The sequence below is a fragment of the Paroedura picta genome, chromosome 2, assembly GCF_049243985.1.
Source record: "Paroedura picta isolate Pp20150507F chromosome 2, Ppicta_v3.0, whole genome shotgun sequence".
Lineage (NCBI taxonomy): Eukaryota > Metazoa > Chordata > Lepidosauria > Squamata > Gekkonidae > Paroedura > Paroedura picta.
Window position 1 is genome coordinate 50,787,868 of NC_135370.1, and position 7,481 is coordinate 50,795,348.

The 7,481-nt window shown below is 37.7% G+C and overlaps 1 protein-coding gene across 1 annotated transcript in view; it reads right to left on the reverse strand.

The window, feature by feature from the left end:
• The window catches only part of LOC143828876 (uncharacterized), a 193,367-nt gene that overhangs the window by 38,605 nt on the left and 147,281 nt on the right, over positions 1 to 7,481 (reverse strand). The gene's annotated exons all lie outside the window — the stretch shown is intronic.

Below are 7,481 nucleotides of genomic sequence, written 5' to 3' on the forward strand. Positions count from 1 at the left end.
GTACACATGTTTTAATTCTTACCTAGTAAGTAGAACAAAATACTCTGCTAATAAAATGAAAAAGAACAAGGAGAAAGGTTCTAGAAATGATGAATGTAGGGAACCTCTGAAAAAATATCACCTCAGCATAGTCTTCCTCATTATAACCTGAGGAATTCAACTTGTGTAGCTTGTCCCAGAACTGCCATGAGTTCAGCAGCTAAGCTGGCTAGACTATATCCAGATTCCTGTCTTTTGTTATTCTGTACTCATTTTTCTCTGTTGTTATACCTTAGAATAGCGATCCCCAACCTGTGGGCTGCAGACCACATGTGGTCCTTCGACTAATTGGAGGTGGGCCCCGAAGGACGCCTTCTCCCCCCCCCCCGGCCCTTTACTTCACCCCCCCCCCGGCCCTTTACAACACACTTCATTGTTGTGGCGTGTCTGTATTTTATTTTGAAGGGATGTTTAAATATTACCATAGTGATCAGAGAGCGTTAGGGCGTTGAGTGGTCCCCGGTGAGTGGTCCCCGGCGTTGAGTGGTCCCAGCAGGTCAAGAAAAAGTGTCTCCGTGCCTCTTCCTCTTCTTCAACTGCCTTCAGGATCATCAAACCTGCACTTGCATTGATAATAGCTCATCTGAATTCAGAGTTCCTTGTTTGAAACACCCCTCCCACTTTCTGGCTGGGATAAAAGGACTTGATCTCCATTCTGACTCACATCTGACTAAGGGAGTTTTGACTCTCAAGGGTATACCACATAAATCTTGCAGGTCTCTAAAGTGATATTGGGCTTGCATCTAACTATTCTACTGCAGACTGGTATGGCTGCATTCTGAAATTGTAGAACTTTATTTACACTATAAAAACTACCCATGAAATTAGTCGGAAAAAGGTTTTCATAGTCTTCAAAAGGCAAAATTTACATGCCAAATATAGCTCTAGTATGTTCAATCTTATGTCCAACACGTTTTCTGACATAAATGAAACTTCTCATTTAATCCAGTGGCTCTGAGCAGTATCACACTAATGAACAATCCTAATTTCAAAAGTCAATGCTTTTTACATTAATGATACTTACATATGAAAAACGGTCATTGAGCCAACATAATTTATTACAACAAAAACTAATTTTGGGGTTAGGGCTTTCCCATTTCCACATGTGGAATATTGAAAATAAAATGTTCAAAGTTGTGACTTGAGGTGGCATGGTGTGGTATACTGGTTAGCATTGAACTAGGATCTGAAGGAACCAGGTTCAAATTCCCACCATGGCATAAAACTTGCTGGGTGACGAGCCAGTTACTCAAATTCATTGAAATCTACTCCATAGATTTGTTATTATCTGCAAGCCCTTCAGGAGCTTTTGCAGTTCTGGGCCTACCTCACTGAGGCCTGCAAACTTGAGCTCTTACACCAGGTATTTTGTTGGGGTCAATGTTTGAACTATGGTACAACATCTTATTTGCCTCCCCACAGAAGAGCTCCTCCTGGAACAAATAAGATCTGAGGAATTTAACATTTGCAGGTAGGCTGTGCTAAAAATTGGAATTCTAGCCATCTTATAATTTTAACTGCTATTTTTAAATTGTTTTATTATGAATGGTTTAATGCATTTTTTTATGTTGTAAATCACCCCGAGCCAGTAGAGGCAGTTATATAAATCCAAATATAAATAAACAAACAAACAAATAAGGAGAAAATGGGGGAGTGGATAACACTTCACCTCTGATTCTGCCTGACATTTCCCCTCCTATGCTGAATAAAATATTTTATTTTTAAACTTTCACAAGCCTCTTGTGTGCCAGTTTCAGAATTATAAGAGGATCTTGTCTCTTCTCTGGGCTGGGCCAGTATCACAATATAATAATGTGACAGGGTTGGACAGCCATAAATCTTCAAACAAGAAGAGAGTAGATTAAAGGGACTGCTCAGCTAGAAAGGAAAGAAAAACAGAGGGAAAATCTTGCTTGTGCATGAGGGAAGAAGCCAAGATCACTATAGCAGTGCTAACAGAATTATGCATGCTTGGTTTGAATTTGGACAATGGGGTTCAGGTTAGGGAGGTGACCATGTGTTTAGGCTTCACTTGTAACCAGGACCTGCACTGAAATTGCTAAAAATGAGCCCAGCCCCAGTGATAGGTCCCCCTTGATACTAAACAGTCACTAGGGTGGCTTAGAAGAGCAAACATCACAGGTGTCTACCATGGGCTAGTAAGCTACTGATTTCTAATGAACCAATTAACAGATGCACATCTTGTTTTACTGTAATTGTGGGTTTTAATCTGTAACCTGCCGTGAGCCGGCATAGCTGAGAGCAGTGGGAAATAAATTGAAATATAATAATAATAAACACATAAAAAACCATCAATAGAACGTGCTGTTATTTTGAGAGGTTAGTAAAAGCTATATGAGTGTATCAAATGGTGCTGTGTTAATATTATACTTTATAAATTATAATTGCCTTATCAGCTAGAAGCAATGGCCCTTACAAATAAATATAATTGATTTTTAGCAATAAATTAAACCATTGGCCACAATCCAGTTGAAATCAATAGGCATTAGAACCTCTGTTGGCTTGTGACCCACATCTTTCCCAGCATCAGACCAAAAGAAAGGAAAGACTGAAGACTGTTGAGAAACTTAACATGTAAACTATGCAGTAACATTTGGGAGATACTTCATAATTGTGTCTAGAATTAAAAAATGAGCAATTTTGGAAAATGGGCATTACCAAGTCAGTGTGTCTTGTCTTGTCCATTACATAACTGAAAGCTGGCCCACCTCAAATTGACCAGTAGTAATAAGCATGGCCCGAGATCATAATCTGTGCCTTTATTCTATTATCACCCTCCCTGAATATACCGTTGAAGTCTATGACTGCCAAATAATGTCCTTAATAATTAATAGGCAATTCCAGACATTTCTAGGAAGAGTGACGATTTCACAAAATCTATTTGCTTGGTCCTTGTTTTTGAACCAAATTAGCTGCTTTTTACCTCATCGGTTGAAAAATTAAGCATCTACAGTTTGGTTGCTGGGTGCCTCAGTCTTGGTTCATTGCCACCACTGAATGCTAGCTGGCACACTGACAAACTATTTTCAGTAAGTTAGACTGCACTGGATGTTAATGTTTGTCTGTTTATTCTTATTTATATAGGAGATAACAATTTGTTGAAACAATTGGTTCCAGGAATAAGCTTTCATGATCTCCTAGGAAGAACTCAGCCCTTTTAAGAAAGGCTTTTAGAGGGGCTGTTATTATGTTTTGTCAATACACAGAGGCCTTGATCCACAGATGCACAAGCAAACACACACACACATCTATACACTTACTTTTGCTGGTTCAGAGGGCAAATCTTTTTCTGTTAGGGCAATGTGCTGTAGTGCACAGAATGTTGTTTAGAGACTAGGAAACCTTGTTTCAAATCTTTGTTCATTAAGTTCTTTTGGGTCAGCCACTCTCTTTCACTGAAACTTACTTTAATTTGTTTCAAAAGAGAGAGCTTCATGAATACCATCCTAAGCTCCTTGGATGACAAGCAGGATATAAATTTAAATAAATAATGATGAGATTGCTTTCCTTCTCAATACAACTTTTGTGCCTATTCCTTTTGTTTTATGCTTTGAATACCACACTAGAATCTGTCTGATTCTCAGTCAGACTATGGGGCCCATTTAGCTCCGTATTGTCTACTTTGACCAGTAGCAGCTAGCTATGTCTCTTAGTGGTAAGAAATTTTGAATTTGATCTGGAATTTAACTGGGAGCCAATGCAGTTTCCTAAGAATAGGCCTAATATGGTCTCTCCAAGGTGTTCTTGTGAGAACCTGTGCTGCTGTAGTCCGGACCAGTTGCAGTTTCCTGGTCAAGGACAAGGGTAGGTCCGTGTAGAGGCTCTGTTTACTGCTGTTGATTGTGATGCCACAATTGACCACTTGGCTCATATGGTCAGTAATCAGGACCTGTTTCCAAGACATATTTTACCCTGTTTAGTTTTACTTATGATCATGGGACTCCTGAGGGGGGCTAATTTGTGATTTTGATTATTAAGGGAATAATATTATTAGATAATTGGGGAAAAGGGAGCTTTTTACTTCTGTATTTATAAAATAAGCAATAAGTTTGTAACTTTACTTGTATTTGTCACAGAGAAGATTGGAAGCCTTTTCTTCATTTTTCTGTATATTTCTTCTGATCCTTTTTTTTTTTGGCTCTATATTTCTTTTTAATTCTTTATTTTATTTCAGTTTTTATCTTAGAAAAAAACTTCTCTCTGGAACTATTTAAGTCTCACCCCACCCAGTAGTTGTTTAATAAGCATCACCCTCCTGTGGTATTATAGGGCAAAATGAGGTATTTCCAGAATGTCAGCTTCTAATAATTATGTCCATGTTACTTTAATATGGAAAGCGATCTCAAGTCTCTCCAAACCCAAAGTGCCTCATCTGCTTTCTAATTTTCCACAAGATGTATCTAATATTTTAAGATTGATATTGAACCACAGGGGTCTAAGAGGTTTGGAAACCTCTTGCATATGCATTTAGTACCAAACAATCAATTAGTTTAATAAAGAATTTTAATTTAGATCTATGGCCTGGTAAGTCCTGTGAGATATGAATTGTAGAAAGAATATGGGTTAAAAAAGTGAAGTGGCCAGTGGCTCGAAAGCAATATTTAACAGAAAAAGAAGCAGAGCACAGGTTTGAATCTTGAAGAACTACTTGAAACGATGCACTTATATAATTCATTTAAAGCAAGCTAAGTGTAGTCACATTAACACTATACCTTAGGCAAAATAGCTTGTGTCTACACAGATATTTTATATTGCTTTGGTATGGATCAAAACTATATGTCCCTGTTTCAGAGCAATAGATGTCCATGGAATAATCTATTTCAAATCCACCGGATTTCCATAAGACCCTGTTGTTCACAATTCCTTGGTTACCTCCATAGCCTGGATAGTGTTACATGTTCTTACTTACAGTTGCATGGCATCCGAAGTTTTGCATTCTTCTTGCTGCTTAAGCCCATCCGTTTGAAGGTTATATTTGCATATGGGAGGGCCCAACATGTATTTAATATGATTTTGTAAGCATTATTAAAAATGATTGTATGTGCAATTCATAGTCAAGTGGCTTTTCTGAGATAAAAGAAAATAATAGTCTTTAAAACAGAAAGATAAAAGCCTTATAACAAAAAAAAATGCTTTTGTTAATATGACTTTGTAAGGTCTTCCAGTAATTTCTAAACTATGCCATTCCATCTCCTAGCCTTGTCCCTTTTCCATGTCCTTTATGTTATTTTTTTCCCTTATACCAGGAAATACAAGTCTAAACCAAGAGTCTTTCTTTATATAGGATTATAATCATAATACTCTAATGCACATGTATCTCCTTGGATATTTTCCCATCATTCTATAGCCGGACCTACCTCTCCATTCTCAGAATTCATTTTGTCGACAATCTCATTGCAAATGGTTGTTGCTTCCAAAGTACCCTAGAATTGTCTCTCAATCAGGTTTCTGCTCTCATGTGTTTACTAAGTAACTCCAGAAGTCAGTGATTTACTAATTTAACTGTGGGCCACTGTCAATATAGCCAACACTACAGCATGGGGAATCAAGGGAACTGCATATCCAGGTAACTCTCCCTCCTGGAGCTCACAGAATATTGTTGCAGAGAGTACTTCCAACGCACATTGATTGCTTGACTTCTGGCTAAGGTTGTCAGGCTTGGGTGGGGAAATACCTGGAGATTTGGGGGATGGAGTCAGGGAAGAGAGGGTCTTCAAAAGGCTAAAATGCCAAACTTCATCCTCCAAAGCAGCCATTAGGGGAACTAGTCTCTCTTGCTTGGAGATCAGTTGTAATAATGGGCAACTGACAATTCAACTTTGGGCTGTACCTTGGACAGAATGTATCCAGTAGTCATTTGAGCAAACATTTCTTTTCCTTTGCTGATAAACTAGTTGGTACAGTCTTGGGTGTTCACTATGCACACATATCACAGCTAGTCCACCTACCTTCTGCCAATCATTTCTCTGTCCCAAATTATCCTCCAAAATCTCCAATGATATTTTAAAAGCAGAAGACATAATTTGTAGATTAATGTCCATGTAGTTAAATATAAAGGGATCTAGAATATAACCCCCCTAACCATGGTTACTTTTTAAGATTTAAAGATGGAGCACATTATCAGTTTTTCAACATTATTCCCGAATAAAGTGTTTGGGTTATTCCATTATTTACTGAAAATATAAATGCCAGCCATAGCTGTCATCAGCTTCAATAGAATTTGATTGCACCAGTGACACCAGCAAAGGTATTTAATCCAGAAAAGGTCAACATGCCTCTTCATAAATCATAACTGTACACCTCCTTTGTTTGGGTTTTTTATATACTACAATAATTAGATTAGCCCTATTAATGAAATAAGAGTATCACCCAAATTGTGTATTAAATAGTTTCATGAGAAAAAATATTAAACTAAAAGCAGCTTTGGCCCATTTGCAATTGCACTCTACTTATCTCCTGGCACCACCTGACCATTAATTTTAATCTTAAATCATCACCCAAATTAAACCTGTAAAACAATTAATCAGACAGAAGCAGATAGGTGATGGAAGCATGTACTTAATCAGGAGAGTGACTGGCCATCTTTTTACAAATTGCAGTTATGATTTTCAACAAACCAGTTAGGCTAACACGGATGGTACTGACATATAGAAAACTCGTCAACATATCTGATGTCGCAATTAGGAAAGCATATTTCAGAAATTTATATGAATGAATACAAGAACGTTTCCTCCCCCGCCCCCTTTTTGGCATCCTGATTCAGCCTCCCGGTGACTCAAATCCAAAATTGCTAAAATACACCTTACTGTGTTCTTTTCTTTCTTAGAGATGGCTGAGCATTCTTCTGAAATCAATTTAACTCAGTTAAGTTAGGGGCAATAGATGGAGCAGATAAAGATGCCAAAAAAAGAGAGACCTCCCTATTTTTTTGAAAAAAAAAACAACAACTTTGTATTATTTTCACAAAATGGCAGTTTACAGTATGTAACCAAGTGTTGCCACAGAAAGAAAAGCACAGGATAGAATAACAAATCACAAAACACCCTTAGGAAAGAAGGTAGAAGAGAAATGTTAAATTAATGAGCCCATAAAACTGCTGCAAATGAAACGTGTAAATACATTGATCTTTTTTTTTTAACCTAATGGTTTCCTTATGATTTTTACATCACAGAAAAACCTGTTCTATTTGCACCCGCACAGCTTCTTAGCAAACACTGTTCTTTCTTATCTGCTCGATGCCTTCTCCCTAGGCTATGGCAGATTTTTCATTTAGCTAAAAGCTCGGTAAGAGGTCTATGAGAATGATAATCCTACTACGGGCCACAGCTGGCTCTTTCATGGGGTGGATGATTAGTAGAACGTTTTCTATTCGACCTGGAGAAATTCTCTCAGTGGGAAGTTAACATCCGCTTACTGTCTTC